This window comes from Bos mutus, chromosome 6, assembly GCF_027580195.1.
Source record: "Bos mutus isolate GX-2022 chromosome 6, NWIPB_WYAK_1.1, whole genome shotgun sequence".
Classification (NCBI taxonomy): Eukaryota; Metazoa; Chordata; class Mammalia; order Artiodactyla; family Bovidae; genus Bos; species Bos mutus.
This window is the reverse complement of record NC_091622.1, coordinates 55165836-55188025: the sequence shown is the minus strand read 5'-3', so window position 1 is coordinate 55188025 and position 22190 is coordinate 55165836. Positions and strand designations below refer to the sequence as shown.

Genomic DNA, 22190 nt, shown 5'->3' with positions numbered 1-22190 from the left:
AAGACTCTGATGCTGGGAGGGGATTGGGGGCAGGAGGAGAAGGGGACGACAGAGGATGAGATGGCTGGATGGCATCACTGACTCAATGGACGTGAGTCTGAGTGAACTCCGGGAGTTGGCGATGGATAGGGAGGCCTAGCGTGCTGCGATTCATGGGATCGCAAAGAGTCAGACACGATTGAGTGACTGAACTGAACTGCTATTTGAAATTAGAGTAAAAGAAACCAGAAAAAAGGTGGTGGACAGATGATCATCAAATAAACATTTTAAAAGGTTTCCTGATCTGAGAAAAGACTCGAAACATTAGATCAAAAGTTGTAAGGGAGTACTGGGCAAATTTAGTGAAAATAGATACCTTGCATATCCAGCAGATAAGATGGGTTGCTTTCAAAGGATATAATGAGGTTGGTGTTAGATTTTTTTTTATCCTGATCACTGAGGGTCAGAAATCAATACAGCAACATCAGTAGCTTTAAAAGAAAAGAAGTCTAAGCCTAAGAAATCTTTATTTATTGCAAGCGCAAGAGAAAGAGATTCTGTGACATGCAAGGACATGAAAATTATACCACCTAAGTAGTCATTCTGAAAAAAATTACTTGAAGATATATCTAGCTAATGGAAACATGCCTCAAAATAAATTTTTCAAGAAGGGAAGTAAATGTATAAAAAATTATGGTGAACCATTCAATCAGGAAAAAGTAATATAGAAACAATTATTGTTAATATGATAAAACAATGAGAATTTTAATGCAAAAGTATTAATAATTTACAACTAACTAAAGTGATTTAAATGAAAATAACATGAAGGAATCAGTAAAAGGAGGGAAATTCTCAGTTAATATCAGAAGTCAGTTATTTATAAGTAATCACGTGATACTCATTTTTTAAAACAATGAAGCACATGTTTCTAAGACTAAATGCAATCAGAATCATCTGGGCAAGTTGTCAAGCATATGTGTTGCCAAGATTCATCCCAGATCTTCAGAAACAAAATGTGAGACATGGGAATTAATGCCACTGAAAAGCTTACTACAATTTTTTACCCCCCTGTATCAGGCATATAAGCACAAGTTTAGCATGGATCACAGTAGTTCTGGGAGGCAGCCAATCAAATATTCTGTAAGAGAACTGAAGATCCGTATCCTACTATGTAGCTTAATTTTTTTCCCTTACCTTTCCCTTTGGCAATTGATAGGAGTAGGGAAGAAAGAAAACTATGTTTTTCTGTAGCATTTAAAAGTTCTCAGAAGATAACACATTAAAATAGGGACAAGAGTATATATTGTGTTCAAAAATTCTATGAAGATTCTTTATTTTCTGCTTCGTATTGAAAACTTTACTGAGAGAAGAGAGGCTGCCTTTGAAGACCTCAAAAGAGGTAAGCAAACGAACTTGGAGTGGACATCACAATTGATCCCACAACAGTGAATGAAATGAGGTTAAGTAATTTGCAATTTGTGGTGTCAGTGGTCAATCTCCAGGGGAAATAATACAAGAGGTCAGAACACCTTCTCCTGAGGCTGTTATTAGTTATAGGTATTGGTGCAACCTCAGAGATTGGCTATAAGTTATAGGTAAAAAATCCTATGTTTGCTTCATGGTCAGGTATACACTGGGATGCACCTTTGCAGAGAGTTGAAGATGGGAAATGTAAGTTCCTCAGGGAACAAATTATCAATGCATTTTTTAAAAGGGAAGAGCTGCTAAAACAAATAAAGCTAAACATCTATTAAGACACAAAGCTCTAGAAGCTTATTTCTTACACAAGTAACAATCTAAGAACAGTGCTATTTGTTGGTTAGTGGCACTCCTCCACTTGGTGACACAAGCACTGGAACTTTCTATTGTATGGCTCTGCCATCCCTTAGAGCTTCATTATAGTCAGCATCCAATGGGCAAAACTGGGGGATGAGAATGTCTCTACCAGAAGCACTAAAAGACAATTAGAACCAAAGAGGCGTAATTCCTTAAAACAATTCCTGAAACATAATCCTTGGCTAGAAAGCCTTGAACAGCTAGCCATCCCTCCTGGAAGATATAAACATCTTAGATTGGACTTTTTTGACATCCTGAAACTCTCATCTAATTACACTGAAGTGTCCAAATTAATCCTAGTTCTCTGGAAAGAGAACTCTGGAAAGAGTCTGCAACCCAACAAATGAGGACTAAAATCTTATAAAATTAAAAAACAAAAGCAGGAAAGTTTTCATTGAAAAATAGGCAAAGGACCCAAATTTACAGAAAAAAGAAATCAAAATGGGACATAAGAAACCTTATATTCAATTTCAATAAAACCACAAAATGTAAAGACTCCTCCTCCTCCACATATTACACTGACATAATGTGTAAGCTAGTTAATAGTCAATGTCAGTGAGGTTGTATTATCCATTCTTATCCATACCTCATTTTTTCTTTTTAGAAAGTAGATAGTTTTTTTGCTTACTGAAAAATAACAATAAATATGTATCTACAATTTTAAAATAATGTGTATCCTTTGACTGAGTAAATTCACTTCTAGCCACCTACCCTAAGGAAATCAACAGATGTCAATCATGATTTATGAATAAGGGCATTCAATGCAGCATTATTTATAATAATGAAAAATTGGTGAAAGATCCCAGTTATAGTAAAATGAAAAAATAAATTTTGTTACAGCCATATTGTGGGCTGTCACTCACTTATGCAATTATATATTTCAAAGCACTTATGTATGAAAAAATGGTCACAATATAATATTAATTGGAAAGGTGATCTAGAAGCACATATATATGAGATACATTGTATACATAAAATAATAGAAAGTAAAACCAAAAATGAATAATCTATATTAAAGCAATACATATAGAACAAAAATATCTAGTAAAATGTTTGCTAAAATATTAATGACTTTCTTTTTCAGGTTTTATTATTAGTAGTGATAAATCTTTTTATTTTATATGTTTCTATATTTCCCAGAATTTCTATTGTTAACATGTATCTTAATCATTTAAGATATGTGTTAAAGAATACAACACTTTATAGAGTCATAAAAATTTAAGTTTGGAATCAACTTTAGATGTTAAGTATTCTGAACTGTGCAGTAATCCTTTCCATACCACATTAAATCATCACTGACTAGTGCTAGTCACAAAAATAGCTTCTTTAAAGTTTGATAATCATTTCTGTATGTAAGGGAATATTTGGGAAATCAGTAGACAGATGCAGGACTCTAGATTTATATATAGATATATGTATATATAAATATACATATATTTATATATAAAAAGCAGGGCTTTATATTTAAAATCTATTCTTTTTTAGTTTAGTTTTTCTAAATGATTATAATATTTTTTCCTAATCAAAGCAATATTTGAATAAAAATGAATATAAAGAATAATTTATAATTAACTTTTCCATTAGCAGTTTGAATGCTTATAAACAGGTTTAAGCTCTTTCTCCTTCTGTCTCTCTCTCTCTCTCTGTGAAATGGAAAACTTCAGTACCTGTATGACAGGAGCATCTCCTCCTCACTTTTGGAGATGTTGAGTTTTTAAAAAAACATTTTCAATGTAGAATTTCAAAGGTTGCTTTTAGATAACTCCATTCTATTTGTTTTGAAAAAGTGCCTCTAAAGTAATCTATTATAAAGTATGCAGTTTTCTGAAACTCATAGCTAGTTGCCTAGCAACACACTTGGTTATGTCATATAAAGAAAGCAATGTGGCAAAATGCTATTTTTCAGGTATTAATTTTTAAACACTTCTCTAACTAAAAGGATATATTTTACAAATGGAAATTTTTGAAAGATGGGTCTTGTAAAAACAAAATGAGAGTAAATACCACACTAATTGAGAGTCATTTTCTTAATGACACAATATTAAAATTCAAGCCCAACTGTAAAGATTTGAAAACTCCTTGCCAGGCCTCCAGGCTCTACCTTGTACTCCCTGAAGCACTCACTGCACTAAGAGCCTGCAGTAAGAGGATAAAATTGCATGTCTGTGAAGGCGACTTAATGGCATTATGACATTTACTGAACACACAGAGTGCCTTAAATGCAACAGGAAATATCCAACTTTGTAAAAGTTCTTTATTTTCTTAAATGTCAAAACTGTTAGAATAGGAAAAATTTAAAAGCTAAATTTAAATCATAGCATGAAAATCAGAACAATTACCTCTTGGTTTTTTTTTTTTTTTAAACCTATTGCTATTTTTTGTTTCATTTCTAAAAGTTACTTGAAAAATCCCACATCTTTACTTTTTTGCTTAAATATTTCTCTCATAATCACTAATACTAGAGATTGGCCAGACTTTCTTTTCTTCTTTACTCCCCTTTCAAAATGTCTTCTGCTTTTTCTGTTTTCCACAAAGCTCAACTTCTTTCTTCTAGTGTCTTTTTCCTGCTCATGTGTATGTTTGTGTGTGTGCCTGTGTTTGTGTGTGTGTGTGTTTGTGTGGTGGTGATGAGTAAGGTATGGTGGGAGAGTTCATAAAAGATGGAAGACCCTCTCACATAAAAACAGGTATAATGAGTAGCTAAAGATATAGCCTTTCTGTCAAATTTGTTGAAGGCTTAGAATTTAAAATCTAGGCTAATATTCAGAATGTTTTATCTGATTTTTATTCCTTTGGCATTTAATATTTACTGACATATGGCTGTCCATTATATTCTCCTATTCGAAGAGACTGTTATTATCAGAGAAAGGTGGGAAAGGCAAGAAAGGCAGATGCCTGATCAGACATCTTAATGCTTTATTCATTGCAAACTAGCTTTTAGTTTGATATTAAAGCTGCTATTGTGCTTTAGTCAACTGCTGTGCTTAGTCACTCAGTTGTGTTCAACTGTTGTGACCCCATGGATCGTAGCCTGATAGGCTCCTTTGTCCATGGGGATTCTCCAGTCAAGCATACTGTAATGGGTTGCCATGCCCTCCTCCAGGACAGCTGCTATTAGCAGAGCTTATTTTTATTACAGTTTCTTATAAAGCATTGGTCATAAAAGTTATGAAAGTGGAATCACTCAGTTGTTTCCGACTCTTTGCGACTTCGTGGACTATACGGTCCTTGGGATTCTCCAGGCCAGAATACTGGAGTGGGTAGCTGTTTCCTTCTCCAGAGGATCTTCCGAACCCAGAGATCAAACTTGGGTCTCCCACATTGCAGGCGGATTCTTTACCAGCTGAGCCACAAGGAAGTCCAAGAACACTGGAATGGGTAGTCTATCCCTTTTCCAGGGGATCTTCTGGACCCAGGAATAGAACTGAGGTCTTCTGTATTGCAGGTGGATTCTTTACCTGAGAAGCCCATAAAAGTCATGGGGTAGTGATAAATCTATGCATTCAACACAAGAAAACCATGGAGCCATGTAAGTAATTGGATCCACAGCCAGTGTTAATCTTGCTGGGTAATATAAGCCCATTCACTGGAAAAGGTCAGTTTTCATTCCAATCCCAAAGAAAGGCAATGCCAAAGAATGCTCAAACTACCACACAATTGCACTCATCTCACGTGCTAAGTAAAGTAATGCTCAAAATTCTCCAAGCCAGGCTTCAGCAATATGCGAACCATGAACTTCCTGATGTTCAAGCTGGTTTTAGAAAAGGCAGAGGAACCAGAGATCAAATTGCCAACATCCGCTGGATCATCGAAAAAGCAAGAGAGTTCCAGAAAAACAGCTGTTTCTGCTTTATTGACTATGCCAAAGCCTTTGACTGTGTGGATCACAGTAAACTGTGGAAAATTCTGAAAGAGATGGGAATACCAGACCACCTGATCTGCCTCTTGAGAAATCTGTATGCAGGTCAGGAAGCAACAGTTAGAATTGGACATGGAACAACAGACTGGTTCCAAATAGGAAAAGGAGTACATCAAGGCTGTATATTGTCACCCTGCTTATTTAACTTATATGCAGAATACATCATGAGAAACGCTGGACTGGAAGAAACACAAGCTGGAATCAAGATAGCCGGGAGAAATACCAATAACCTCAGATATGCAGATGACACCACCCTTATGGCAGAAAGTGAAGAGGAACTCAAAGGCCTCTTGATGAAAGTGAAAGTGGAGAGTGAAATAGTTGGCTTAAAGCTCAACATTCAGAAAACGAAGATCATGGCATCCGGTCCCACCACTTCATGGGAAATAGATGGGGAAACAGTGGAAACAGTGTCAGACTTTATTTTGGGGGCTCCAAAATCACTGCAGATGGTGACTGCAGCCATGAAATTAAAAGACGCTTACTCCTTGGAAAGAAAGTTATGACCAACCTAGATAGCATATTCAAAAGCAGAGACATTACTTTGCCAACAAAGGTTCATCTAGTCAAGGCTATGGTTTTTCCTGTGGTCATGTATGGATGTGAGAATTGGACTGTGAAGAAGGCTGAGCACCGAAGAATTGAAGCTTTTGAACTGTGGTGTTGGAGAAGACTCTTGAGAGTCCCTTGAACTGCAAGGAGATCCAACCAGTCCATTCTGAAGGAGATCAGCCCTGGGATTTCTTTGGAAGGAATGATGCTAAAGCTGAAACTCCAGTACTTTGGCCACCTCATGTGAAGAGTGGACTCATTGGAAAAGACTCTGATGCTGGGAGGGATTGGGGGCAGGAGGAGAAGGGGACGACAGAGGATGAGATGGCTGGATGGCATCACTGACTAGATGGACTTGAGTCTGAGTGAACTCCGGGAGTTGGTGATGAACAGGGAGGCCTGGTGTGCTGCGATTCATGGGGTCGCAAAGAGTCAGACACAACTGAGCGACTGATCTGATCTGATCTGACTTAGTGTTCACATAGCTGATACAGTCTGCGTACTATAACCTGCAGCAGCATAAGGTCAGTCTACAGCCAAAACATCTCAGTAGGTTTCTCTACCACTTGTATTCCTCTTTTTTTTTAATTGGAAGATAATTACTTTAAAATATTGTGATGGTTTCTGCCATACATCAACACAAACCAGCCATAGGTATATAAATTGTTTCTTGACTAAGGAAAATGAGGCTATTGATATCCATGTTCACACTAATATGGGTTTTTTTTTTTTTTTTAAGAATTCAGTGTTAAAGGTAGCAAGGAGTATGTGTATGGGGTGGGGTGTCAAGGAGGGCACTGATTGTATAAGGAGGTAATATTTAGGGAGGATTGTGGGGTATCAAGAAACCATATCACTGACAAATGCTCCATCAGATCAGATCAGTCTCTCAGTCGTGTCCGACTTTTTGTGACCCCATGAATCGCAGCACGCCAGGCCTCCCTGTCCAATACCAACTCCCAGAGTTCACTGAGGCTCACGTCCATCGAGTCAGTGATACCATCCATCCATCTCATCCTCTGTCGTCCCCTTCTCCTCCTGCCCCCATACTCATCTATATTACAAAGTAATCCATTTTATCCATTTTTTAAATTATGGTAAAATTCATATAATGTAAAATTTACCATCTTAACATTTTTTTTTCACTTCTGTCTTAGTGTGTACCCATACCTAACTTAACAAGCAGGCCTAAGGACTGCAGTGTAATCCATGGGGATAGGGAAAGAGGGCAGACTCAGATCCTCAACCTTCCCTTGCCTTCTCAACCACCGGCACATCTGTGGCTACAACTTTCTACCTTTACTTGTGGACACTGACCTAAGTTGTGCCAACATCTAAGGAAGCGTATTTCCTTAGATTTTGATGTCATTGATATCCTAAGTGTAACTGAAATTCAGAAGTAGGGGTTTGTGGAAGGGAAGGAACCCTGGGGATGAAGTGACAAAGCTCCAAAACTACTTAGAAGGGGCTGTGAACATTAATGTGGGAATCACAGTCAAATATTTTGTACTATGCAGTTTTGTTAAATTTATTCTTGCTAATGTGTTTTTGACATCCCTCCCTTTCTCAGGTCCATCTTTTGCTAACATTTTTATTCAAACTTAAATATGCAAACACACATCTTTAGCATTAAGTGTACACTTCAGTGGTATTAACTACTTACATAGTGCTTTGTAGCCATCACTATTATCCATCTCCATAACATTGCAAAACTGAAATTCTGTACCATTAAACATCAATTTCTCATTTCCCTTTCCCCTCAGCCTCTGGTTACCACCATTCTACTTTCTGTCTTGATAGATTTGACTGCTCTAAGTTTTAAAAACATTATATCTATTCCTTGCTTTTATTCATTTTATTTTACCATTTGCCACCTTCTCCAATCCACTCTCTTTGACCATTTTATAATAGTACTTACTGTCTCAAGGAAGATAAGCATGGACTTTTTAAGAAAAGAGTGAAATTGGAAAGGTTAAGGAAAAATAGAATATATTCCAGGCAAATACAACATATGTTGGGGGAAACCCGGTAAAAATGATGACTTTCAAGCAAGAATTTCTGTCTCTGAGATTTGTAAAGGTTTCTGGTCTGGGAGTTGATAAAGAGTTGTAGATGGAACAGGGAAAATTTTGTAAATCCTGAAGGATTTTTGGAAGTAAGAGCAGAGAGTAGGGTCCCCAAAGATATATAATTTTGTGGTATAGTTAAGGAGATAGAATCTTAGATAGCTTCAAGGAATTCCCAGAAAATTACAGGAACAGCAAAACAAGTCTCATGCACACAAGAGTGGCAAGAATTTTGTGGAAAACAGTGTATCTGAGTAGACTACAGCATTAGATGTTCTGTACTTGACAAACTCTATTTGTTTAAGAATAGCAGGGGTGCAGGTGTGGGAAAGAATTGTATACAACCCTCTAAAATTTTTACTAAAGCAGAAAAATGTTACCTGTTTACCATATTGATTAAAGAACTGCAAGGCCTAAAAAGCTGCAATTGATGAAAACTGAGAGGTGGTCATACAGAAAGATGCAACTCAGTGAATGCCATCATTGAAAGATAACATTGAATAAATATAAGAAATTAAATTGATAAATCAAATTCTATCTCTGTTCCATACCATGCCATTATAAAAAGACTCCAGATTTCAGAATCAAAGAAGAGAATGCAGAACATGAAAAAATAGAATGAGATCAATTTCTGCTAAGTGGTGAAATTGGGTTTCATATTGAAGCTAAATTCACAGATAAAAATGAAATTATACTTATTGTTCACCTGAGTATCTTATGTAGAATTATAACTGCTTTGTAGGTGTGTTTACATAGATCCACATTCTCAAATTCACTTCCTGGTCTACATTGGAGCTTTTGGGATGCTGAGGGTTCGTTGTGATCTTTCTATTTTCCACAGTTTACTGTGCAGCAGCTTCCTAGGCATTTGGAGTCTATCCATCATTTACCTACATGCTCCCAGATGAGTTATAACTTATCAAGCACTTACTCTGAACTATCACACTAACTGTGATCTCATAACTCAGCCTGTCTTACGAACTGTCAAAAATAGTTCGTGGGTGCCTGTGAAGCTATTTAAAGACAATTATGCCATTTGGAGCTAGTAGAAGCCCAAGAGTGTCAGAAATCTGGGGGAGAGATTTTTAAATCAGAATCATCAAGAGAATTTTGTCAGAATTTTCCTCCACTCAAAGAATATGATATAATATTTAAGTGTAACTGGAGAAAGACAGCAATTTGGATGAATTTTGACAAAGCTCCCTTGATAAATTCAATATTCCTCACTCACAGTTATTCATATTATTTCTAATGTGTTCATAAAGTGTTTGGAGGATTATTAATTCATTTGATAGATTGGTCTTTATTTTGAATTTCCTTTAAGACATTTGTTCAAGGGGTTTAAAATTATAAGAAAGAGAGTTTTCAGAGTCCTTGCTGACATGAGGCTTATAAAGTAGTATGGGGAGAAGAGAAATGAAAGAAATAAATATTATGTGGCAATAGTGTTATTAAAAATAAAAGCAAAGAAGCACAAGGTAAAAGCAAGTGAAGCGAGTTCTCTTTATAGGATAGTCACATATATTTGAGAACTTACACTTTATCAATACTTGTAGGAAATTGGGGAGCAGCCCACATAATATCCTGAAAAGGAATTCTAGGAGGAAAAAACAGTGAGTATAAAGTCCCAGGCATGGCAATGTGCATAAGCATGTTGGAGGAATGGCAATAACACAAAAGACTAGAGTAAAATTGTTGAGAAACAGTGGGATATGCAGCAACGTCACAGTGGTAGTGGGAGATAGATCACACAGAATATTTAAAGAATTAAGCTTTTATTATGAATTGGAAAGCCACTAGAGAGTTTTAAGGAAAAAATATGGTTTGATTTGTGTTTTGACATAGAATTTGTAGCACAAAGGAAGCAACACACCAGGGGAAAGATGATACTGTCTTGGGTGGCGGCAGTGGAGGTGACGAGAAGTGTTCTGTTTTGCATATATTTTAAGGTAAAGCTAACAATATTTTCTGATACAAGGGGAAATGTACAATACAATTGGATGTGACAAAAGAGAACAAATTTGTCTTGACAATTGGATACAAGATGCTGCCATATACTGGGAAGGGGGAAGACTGAAGGAGGGTAGATTAAAGCAAAGATTGAATTGTATTGTGCCTGTGCTAAACTTGAGATTTATAATGAGATTTATATCATTATAATATAATGAAAAAAAATATCATTATAATATAATGAAGTTTACATTCATATTTTATATTAAAGAGAAAATGTTGAACCGGAAGCAGAACTTTTGGAGACAGATCTTATTTGGTGACAGAAATTTGAGTGTTTTTAATTATTGAATTGGTGATTTAGTTGTAGGACTACATAAGATCACCTAAGAACTTAGTGTGGATAGAGAAGATGCCTAAAAAGTAATCCTAATCTAATATTTAGAAATCAGAATAGTGATGAGGGTATAGGAAAGGAAAATAAGAAGCAGCAGCCAGTGAGATAAAGGAAACATGACAGAGGAACATGGTGTCCCAGAAATCGGGTAATAAAACAGTGCATAAAAATATTGGAATGATTAAATATAGATGCTAGATTAAAGGAGAAGTGAGTAAAAATTGACCATTGGATTTAGCCATTGGGGATGTCATCAGAGACTATGATAACAGCAATTCTAAAAGTTGGAGATAAAAATCTTAGTGTAGGTTCAAGAAAGAATGAAAAGACTAGAACAGGGAGCATTTTATAATAAAAGAGAAGATTAAAGAAGAAAATGAAAGAGAATGAAGGATAAGGGGGTTCATTTTTAAGATGTGAAGTAATTCATGAATATATTTAATAAGTATATATTATGTTAATAAATATATAATACATAGTATTACATAGTATAAATAAGTAGTATACACAGTATTATATATTTATGTATATAATAAGCATATATATTACAAAAGTGCCTGTAAGACAACATTTATTTTAAGTACTTATTTAGTATATATTTATATTATACACAAAGAGGTATTATTTTATGTATAATATATTGATTCGGACAGTAAAGAAACTGCCTGCAATGTGGGAGACCCAGGTTCGATCCCTGGGTCAGGAAGATCCCCTGGATAAAGGGATGGCTATTGACTCCAGTGTTCTTGTCTGGAGAATTCCATGGACAGAGGAACCTGGTGGGCTACAAGTCTTGGGGTTGCAAAGAGTCAGGCATGACTGGGCGACTAACCCTTCACACTTCTTCATATACATATATATACTTATCTAAAATACACTTACTCATAAGTCAGATAGAAAGAGAATAATATGACCTATGATTCATGAGTAACCTTGAGTCAGAGAGGAGTCTGGCTGAGTTGGCTTAGGTGGGAAAATAAAAGATTTCCCCCTAAAAAGAAAGGCAGGGAGAAAATCTTGGGCACAAATGTAAGTAGGCTGATAGATTTGGTGATGGGAATATGTGGAAGATTTGCCAATGGCTTCATTTTCCCAGTGAAATAAGATAAAAGATCATGAGGTGAAAGTTAGAAAAAAAGGAAGAGGTCTTGGAAGCTGATAATAAAGAATGAGTAAGACAATGTACCAGCAAATTGTGGTAGTATTTGGACTAGCACTAAAATTCAGAACTCATTGGGTATTTGATTTCACAAATGTAAAGAGATATATGGTAACGTGGTGTATGGGTGTTTTTTGTTTGTTTGTTTGTTTTGTTTTAATTTTGTTTTTTCTTGAGATCTGTTCAACTCCTCAGTTCCAGTAATGAGTTAAGTGGAGATGTAGACTGAACCAACCAAATCAGTATGGCTCAGGGAGAAATGGGTAAGGAATTCATGTGTGTATTAGTTAGGATAGTCTAAATTTCTGTAAAAATAGATTCAGAATGTAATGGATCAACACAAAATACATGTTTATTTCTGACATACAAATCATGTTGGTAGGCATCTTTCTTCCATTTGGGGATTCAGGGACCCATCCTTCCCTTTTGTGACTTTGCTAGTCCCGAAGGCCTTGATTCAAAAGATTTTTGTAGAAAAAAGGAAGACCAATTAAAAAAAAAAACAAAACGTTATGGTAGTAGCACACATCACATCCACTCACATTCAATTAGACAGAACTAATCATACTTTCAGTATGCCTATGAGAGTAACTCCTGGCTGGATATCTGCTTTTCAGCTACATGTTTATCACTATAGATGGGTAAAATAAATTCTGGTGGACTTTTAGAGACTTCTAGTCTCTAAAATACTGGTTATAATGATGATTATGGAACTTAACTAGGTTTGGAGGGAAGTGGGAATAAAAAGGTTTACTGGACAGAGATAAATGTTACTGATGAGATACTGATGTTAGTGGACCAATTGTTGGAATTGGATGACTAGAAGTCTTAATTCAGAAAGATAGGAAGTGATGGTCAGTAAGTAGGATAATTGGAAGGGTAAATAAAATTGGTTGGCTTCTAATCTGTATGACCCACAAAGCCAATTTTGAGTAAACATAGGGTAACTCAACATCAGAGCCTAGTAAACACATCTCAGCAAGAGATGTCAATTCTCATCCTAATTCTTCCACTGATATGTGTGTTGTAGAAAAATGTATTATTTCCCTGAATTTTAATTTTCTATTGTTAAATATAAATACTAAATCATCCCACTGGATTATTGGAAAATTAAGTGATAGTACATGTTTGCTAAGTTGCTTCAGTCATGTCCAGCTCTTTGAGACCCTATGGACTTTAAAGTCACCAGGCTCCTCTGTCCATGGGATTCTGAAGGCAAGAATACTGGAATAGTTTGCCGTGTTTTCTTCCAGGGCATCTTTCTGACTCAGGGACTGAACCCGGGTCTCTTAGGTCTGCTTCACTGGGAGGCAGGTTCTTTACCACCAGTGCCATCTGGGAAGTATGCAGGTATTAATAAAATGGGCTATAAAATGTATGCATTCTGATTGCTAATTTTTTTATATTTCTAGCTAAATGTCAGGATGCTGCTGATTTCCATGAATCTGGAATAACTGTAAGCACTAGGGAGAAATACATGTTGCTTCCAATGTGTCATGAATCTTCACTGACCGACCAAAAACTAAAAATGACTTTTCAAAAAAAAAAAAAAAAAGAGTCAGAATATTAATATAGTAAACTGGGAATGTATGTTGGGGTCCAGGGCAGAATTTAATGGTTACAAAGCAAAATCCTGTCCACTTTCTCAGAGTAATTCATTCCTAAGTTCTGGATTCTCTCCTCAGGTCTACCATACCAAAAATATATTCAACTGAAGGTTAAAATATTTTGTTATGATAAAACTTCTTTTCTCTATCTGTCATACAATAAAACTGGTACGCTTTTTCTAAATTACAATTAATATTTTTCAAACTCATGATACATAGGAAAAGATAGGAACCTAAATTTGAGCCAGTGTTAGAAATATAACTACCAAATATATAATTATATCCTCTTTAATTAAAGAAGGAAGAAAATCAGTGAAAGATATTTGAAATGCATCCTTCCTTTTCCTTTTCCATTATCTCCACAAAGAATTCTGTGCATCTCACACTAAAATGAAACAAAGCAAGAACAAAACAAGAACACCTGAAGATGTTTGGAAGCTTGAAAGGCTATCAAAATTTCCACCTTTAAAGAGAATTTAAGGCAGAAGACAAGAAAATTTGCAGAGGAAAAATGAAAGTAGAAAGTTAAATCTAATAGGACTTGACTGGATTTTGAGAAGAGATTCTAGAGATGTTTTGTAAGAGAGATTTTAGAATACGTAAATGTTGGTAGCCAGCTGTGTTAGTGAGTACCATAGACTGGGTAGCTTAGACTATTATTTCTCACAGTTCTGGAGTCTGGAAGTCTGAGATCAGGGTGATGGCCTGATGGAATTTTGGTGAGAATCCTTTTCAAGGTTGCAGAGTGCTGACTTCCTGTTGGATCCCCTCCTGGATGAGAGTGGTGATAGGAAGCAAACTCTCCTGTAAGTTTCACAGGGACAGTGATCCCACTTCACCCTCATGATCTCATCTAATCCTAATTGTCTCCCAAAGGCCCCAACTCCTAATACTATTGCACTGGGGGTGGGTAAGGTTTCAACATATGGATTTTGGGGTCACAGACATTCAGTCCATAACACCTGTATATTTGGGAGTTGATAAAATAATAGAAGTGAAAGCAGTGATAGCGGAAACTGAGAATGATGAAATCTGATAGTTAAGAGAGAGAATTAGTCTGGAGGTTCATGATTTGGCATCTGATTAGAAATGGGGAAGAGGGCACTTGAACTTTCTCTGTCTTGAAATGCCCTCCCCACTGACCTTCCCTTTCATACTTTCTTCTCAGTCTTTAGATTTAAGCTCAGTCATCACTTCCCCAGGTCATCGATCCCTCAGTAAATTTCATCCAGGTGACACAGTCTTAAATGCTGTCACAGATTTCCACTGATGTCCTTGGGTCTAGTCACATCCTTATTTCATGTATCTGTCCCATTAGACAGATGTTACCTGAGTAACAGAGCCTGTCTGTGTTTGGTTCAATGCCTCACATACTGGCTGGTATACATACTGTACACTCAATAAAAATTTATTCAACAAATTAATGTTTAGGAAGCCTCAAGGTATGTTCTCAGTAAGATATTGCATGTGTCTGTGCTTGTCATGTCTGACTCTTTGTGACCCCATGGACTGTAGCCGCCAGGCTCCTCTGTTCATGGGATTTCCAAGGCAAGATTATTGGGAGTGGGTTGTCATTTCCTCCTCCAGGGGATCCTCCCCACCCAGGGATCCAACCCTCAACTCTTGCATCTCTTGCATTGGCAGGCAGATTCTTTACCACTGTACCACTTGGGAAACCCTGGTAAGATATGGATATCACAACTAACTGGTTGGTGTTGTCATTCTTTAGGTAGAAAGGGAACAGATAGAGGAGGTGGGAGAATGCATTTACTGTTGCTATTTTCCATGTTAAGTTTCAGATGCCTCTGTGTCAGGTAAGTGGAGACAGTGAGTCAGCTATAGGGTATTGCAGACAGTGTGCTTTAAATGCCAAGATAAAGGGTTTAAATTTCATTCAGCTGGATTGGGATATAGAAAAAAGACTGAAAAGGAGTGGACCAAGAGGACATATTCACAGAAGCAAAACAGACAAGCTGTGTAGAATTTCCTGAGGAATGGATGGCCTGGGGAACTGATTACAGAGTTTAAATCTAAAGACTGAAACAGAAGTATAAAGGAGGAGAGGGTTCAGTGGGGAGGGCATTTCAAGACAGAGTACAGGGCAAGTGCCTTCTTCCCTATTTCTAGTCAGATCTCATATCATGAACCTAACTGACATTAGGAAACATAACAGACATTCCTTCACTCATGCAAGGAGTTGGGAGATCAGGCTGTTGGATGCTTTAGGTTCTTAACACCCGATCCTGTTGCTTAGCTGCAAAGCAATGTTAATGATTAATCAGGGGCACCAGCACATGCAGAAATCACTTCTCCTGTTTTTATTCATATTTATGAGAATCTGTACCTTATAATTTTGCCAGATATGAAATAGCCAGAGGCCTTAGTGACCAATCACTTAAATGTATATTTGAGCCAAATGAAAGCTTGAGAAATCCAGACTCTACAAAATGTTTCCTCAGAATATTTTTGCATTCATTATCAGAAGAAATGATTTTAAGCAAATTTGTATAACTTAGTGCAAAGAATGCAATTTGGTAGGCTGAAAATCAGTATACAGGGTATTTTTTTTTTTTGTATCAGAAATCCATAAGTGACAAAGTAATGATTTAGATAATGTAATTGTTACATTATTGTAGCAAACCCCTTTTTGTTTATTTTTATAAAGTACTGAGAAGTGTATCTTTCTTTTTTCAAATAGAGAAAAAATTGGCATGTAAAAATTGTGTAAGTTTAAGGTGTAATCTCTCTTTCAAAGCTAACTAAAATTTTATTTCTTCTCATGCAGCATTTTAGATGTTAACCAGAGAAAAAAACTAGTTCTGACCAGGAAGGGATACGATTTAGAAACTAACATTTACACTCTGCATTTTTTATTTGAAAAGCCATTTAAGAACATAAAGTAATCTTTACAATACTGTTGAAAAGTAGTTAATGATAGGAAGGATGATCACTACCCCCATATTACAGATGAGTAAAACTACACTGAAAGTTTAGCGACCAAATTAAAATTATCACTCATGTGGCAAAACACTTATGACTATCCCCATCTGATATTTCATGCTTCAAGTTTTTTTAATGCATAATCATCTCTTGGATGAATAATTGTATTGCTCTGAAGTCTTTAGTAGAAAAAATACTGAAGTAATAAGACAAGGCATGTGGAGTTTGGTCAGTACACAATGGAATATCATTACCCTCTACTGCACACCCAGTGGTAGAGAAAACTTATACATCACTGACATACTTCATCACTTCCCATACAGGCATCATATTCAATTAAGGAGAGAACTTTCTGTCAACAAGCCTGACATGCTCACCTAGGGAATGTCACAACCTCCCCCAAAATCAATATTCAAGTCATGACGGACTGACAGCTTCACAGATGAAGGAGTGTCCCTTGATTTTTACCTGCTTTTGCTGCAGAACAAAGAAAAGTGTACAAAGCATGAACAAATAAACTTAATTAAGTTTAAGGGATATCGTTGAGCAATGTAAATCCAGAGCAAACAAAGTCATGGAGCATTAAAGAACAGCTTAATGAAATTCTGATCAACAGGAAAATAATGAAACACTGCTCCAGCTGATTCAATAAAGTTGGTTCTTGTGATTTAGGAAGGCAAATGTTCACTTGCAAGTGTTTACTTTTGAGAAGTAATTTCCTTTTAGACTGATACATATCTTGAGAATTTCTATATTTTCTAATATATTTGATAAACTGCTGATCGTTTTCCCTTTCTGCTTTGATCTATAAAATGATTCATAACAGGCTCTAGAAATTAAAAAAAAAAGGATTTAAAAACTTTAGTGGAAAAGCACAAAGACTAGGGTTATCAAAAAACACAGGTACCCAGTCCCAGAAGTTTTGACAGATGTCATTCTCTGGGACAACTTTTCCTAGGTGGAAGGTATTTCTCCTGATAGTGTTGGTTTCATCTATTTTTTTTCTTCATTGTACTTTTTAATTGCACAGGTAGTTTTAAATAAGCAGAGAAAGCACCTTCCAAAAGTTACATTTGCAGGGAAAGATTCCATCAAGTATTTATATAACAAATTTCTATAATTTACAAAACATTCTTGATATTTACTTGAACTGTACATGGGGGAAAAGGAGCCCCCTCTGGTAGGTATTCTGCTTGCAGAAGCAAACCAAAGGACCTAAAATTGGAGGCAAGTCTGGAATGCTGAGAAAGGGAAAGAGAAATGATAGAGGGCTGTTCATTAATTCCATGTCTAAGACACTGGTCCAGGGACCCTTGTGTAAGTACTTCAGGGAAAATCACTGCCCTTAAGATAAAGGTACACCCTCAGAAGCTGTAATTCTGATTATAGTAATGTATCTGCATACCCTAGACCTCTGAATATCAAAAGACAATACTTGGGGTGACCTATGAGTTTTGAACCAATACTTTTGAGGAATTAACTAGGACCATACACCCAAAAAAGATGTCCTTTTCATTATAGGGGACTGGAATGCAAAAGTAGGAAGTCAAGAAACACCTGGAGTAACAGGCAAATTTGGCCTTGGAATACGGAATGAAGCAGGGCAAAGACTAATAGAGTTTTGCCAAGAAAATGCACTGGTCATAACAAACACCCTCTTCCAACAACACAAGAGAAGACTCTATACATGGACATCACCAGATGGTCAACATCGAAATCAGACTGATTATATTCTTTGCAGCCAAAGATGGAGAAGCTATATACAGTCAGCAAAAACAACACCAGGAGCTGATTGTGGCTCGGACCATGAACTCCTTATTGCCAAATTCAGACTTAAATTGAAGAAAGTAGGGAAAACCACTAGACCATTCAGGTATGACTTAAATCAAATCCCTTATGATTATACAGTGGAAGTGCCAAATAGATTCAAGAGATTAGATCTTATAGACAGAGTGCCTGAAGAACTATGGACAGAGGTTTGTGACATTGTACAGGAGACAGGGATCAAGACCATCCTCATGGAAAAGAAATGCAAAACAGCAAAATGGCTGTCTGGGGAGGCCTTACAAATAGCTGTGAAAAGAAGAGAAGCAAAAAGCAAAGGAGAAAAGGAAAGATATAAACATCTGAATGCAGAGTTCCAAAGAATAGCAAGAAGAGATAAGAAAGCATTCTTCAGCAATCAATGCAAAGAAATAGAGGAAAACAACACAATGGGAAAGACTAGAGATCTCTTCAAGAAAATCAGAGATACCAAAGGAACATTTCATGCAAAGATGGGCTCAATAAAGGACAGAAATGGTATGGACCTAACAGAAGCAGAAGATATTAAGAAGAGATGGCAAGAATACACAGAAGAACTGTACAAAACAGATCTTCATGAACCAGATAATCACGATGGTGTGATCACTGACCTAGAGCCAGACATCCTGGAATGTGAAGTCAAGTGGGCCTTAGAAAGCATCACTACGAACAAAGCTAGTGGACGTGATAGAATTCCAGTTGAGCTATTCCAAGTCCTGAAAGATGATGCTGTGAAAGTGCTTCACTCAATATGCCAGCAAATTTGGAAAACTCAGCAGTGGCCACAGGACTGGAAAAGGTTAGTTTTCATTCCAATCCCAAAGAAAGGCAATGCCAAAGAATGCTCAAACTACCGCACAATGGCACTCATCTCACACGCTAGTAAAGTAATGCTCAAAATTCTCCAAGCCAGGCTTCAGCAATATGTGAACCGTGAACTTCCAGATGTTCAAGCTGGTTTTAGAAAAGGCAGAGGAACCAGAGATCAAATTGCCAACATCCGCTGGATCATAGAAAAAGCAAGAGAGTTCCAGAAAAACATCTATTTCTGCTTTGTTGACTATGCCAAAGCCTTTGACTCTGTGGATCACAATAAACTGTGGAAAATTCTGAAAGAGATGGGAATACCAGACCACCTGATCTGCCTCTTGAGAAATTTGTATGCAGGTCAGGAAGCAATAGTTAGAACTGGACATGGAACAACATACTGGTTCCAAATAGGAAAAGGAGTACGTCAAGGCTGTATATTGTCACCCTGTATATTTAACTTACATGCAGAGTACATCATGAGAAACACTGGACTGGAAAAAGCACAAGCTGAAATCAAGATTGCTGGGAGAAATAGGAATAACCTCAGATATGCAGATGATACCACCCTTATGGCAGAAAGTGAAGAGGAACTAAAAATCCTCTTGATGAAAGTGAAAGTGGAGAGTGAAAAAGTTGGCTTAAAGCTCAACATTCAGAAAACAAAGATCATGGCATCCAGTCCCATCACTTCATGGGAAATAGATGGGGAAACAGTGGAAACAATGTCGGACTTTATTTTTCTGGGCTCCAAAATCTCTGCAGATGGTGACTGCAGCCATGAAATTAAAAGATTCTTACTCCTTGGAAGGAAAGTTATGACCACCTAGATAGCATATTCAAAAGCAGAGACATTACTTTGCCAGCCAAGATTCATCTAGTCAAGGCTATGGTTTTTCCTGTGGTCATGTATGGATGTGAGAGTTGGACTGTGAAGAAGGCTGAGCACCGAAGAATTGATGCTTTTGAATTGTGGTGTTGGAGCAGACTTTTGAGAGTCCCTTGGACCTCAAGGAGATCCAACCAGTCCATTCCGAAGGAGATCAGCCCTGGGATTTCTTTGGAAGGAATGATGCTAAAGCTGAAACTCCAGTACTTTGGCCACCTCATGCGAAGAGTTGACTCATTGGAAAAGACTCTGATGCTGGGAGGGATTGGGGGCAAGAGGAGAAGGGGACGACAGAGGATGAGATGGCTGGATGGCATCACTGACTCGATGGACGTGAGTCTGAGTGAACTCTGGGAGTTGGTGATGGACAGGGAGGCCTGGCGTGCTGTGATTCATGGAGTCACAAAGAGTCAGACACGACTGAGCGACTGATCTGATCTGATCTGATCTGATGAGTTTTGAACCAATACTTTTGAGGAATTGTCTAGGACCATACACCCTGTGCTTTGGCTTTTTGGATGAAGCACAGGCCTCTGTGCTGTCCTCCAGGCCGTGTAATTGTCAAGAAAAGAGGGTCAATATTGGATCACTCTTTAGACACTAATCAGCCAGGGGAAGAGTTCACTGGCAAAAGGGTCTTCCCAAGAATGGTCAGAGAGGACCTGTCACTCAAGAGAGAAGGGGAACCCTCATAGCTACAGTCACCACAAGCATCCAGTAGGCAGGAAGATGGCTTTAGGCAGTGGCTGATTGAAAGCGGATCTGAGATATCCAGCTTCGGAATGAAGTCATCTTCTACAAATTCTTCCTTCACTGAGACAGTGAATTCAGGGTGATCTTTTTCTGAGGGACTGAAAGGTGCTTCTTCAATCTTCACTACCACATTAACTTGGCTCTCTATCTCAGAGGGTATCTCTAAGACTAAGTCCTTTATACATACGTGGTCAAAGCAAATCAGTTCATTAATGGCTTTCAGCTTGGCTGATGACATCCTCAGAGATGGACAAGGGGAAGTCAGTAAGGAATTGGGTCCTTCTGAGTCCGCATATGGGAGCTACTCCAGTCTGGCAGACTCTGGGGAAGGACATCCGAGGAACATGACTGGGTCCAAGTTGAAGAAAGTGTCAAACAGGATATCAGACTCAGAGTCTGAACAGTCAACACCGTGAGAATCCACCGGGAATGTTCTGGAGGGGTAACAACTGGTTCTGCACCTGCTGTGGACTCAGCAGAGGAGGCCACTGGCCTGGCTCCATTCCCCCTGGTCTCTGCTTCCTCTTCAGTCATCCATCCCCAGGAGCTGTCTTAACTTCTGGTTCTCAACTACAAACGAGGCCAGGAGTTTTATCTTGTAAAAGCTAATTTTCTAGCAAAGTTTCTAGTTTTCTTCTCCCTTATCTACCATTTGTTGTTTCAGCTCACTCATCTGAGCTTTCTTTTGGTTTCTGGCTGTCTGAGCTGCTACTCTGTCTTTTAGTTTCCTCTGCAGCACCTTCTCCTCCTGGCTCAGGTGTGTGAGGCGCTGTTGCTTGCACGCCTGGGGCGTCCTCCCAGCTCCCCACCTAGTGCACACAGCGAACACCTCCTCAGGGCTTGCACCTTGCTGGCCCAGCACCATGACCAGCAGAACCTGGCCAGCCAGGGCTGCGGGCTGGCAGGACAGCACAGCACTTTGGATGCCTGGGCGGTCAGGCTCTGCACGGCTACAACCATCACCATGGCCTAAGCGTATCTGCTAAGTTCATCTAACTTAACCTCTTATCTGACCTGTTGTTCTATTTTCTGACTTTTCCCCTGTGACTGCAGTTTTTTTGGAGATGTCACATTAGCCCTTCTTCGGGTGAATATATCCATGAACTAAATTAAAAGGCAAATGTTAAGGCATTCATAATTCAAATTATAAATGACGTAATTAATCTACAGCTTAGTGCATGTTTACACATGAATCAGATGGCAAAGACCTTCTGAATAGGGTGAGTACAGGAAGTTTTACAGGGACAGAGAAAGGTGTGAACAAGTGAATTGTGACTCGTAATGGCTTGGAAGAAGCCTTTTTTTTCTGTTCAGAAATTGTTGTGTCTCTAATTTTAGACTTCGAACATGACTTTATGAAAAAAAAACAGTGGTGAGAGAGAAATAGAGAGAGAAACATAGAGGTCCATTTCTACAACTAAAGACAATTCTATTTTGTATGAAAACATAAACAATGAAATTTCTTCTCATTCAACTACAAATATTATACCTTTTCTTCCTTGGATGACTTCACTTTTAAAAAGATACATATAG

At 37.6% G+C, this 22190-nt stretch overlaps 1 pseudogene; it reads right to left on the bottom strand.

Annotated features, from left to right (window-relative positions):
* Nucleotides 1–20497: 20497 nt before the first annotated feature.
* Nucleotides 20498–21623, bottom strand: LOC102270441 (uncharacterized; annotated as a pseudogene).
* Nucleotides 21624–22190: the final 567 nt, after the last annotated feature.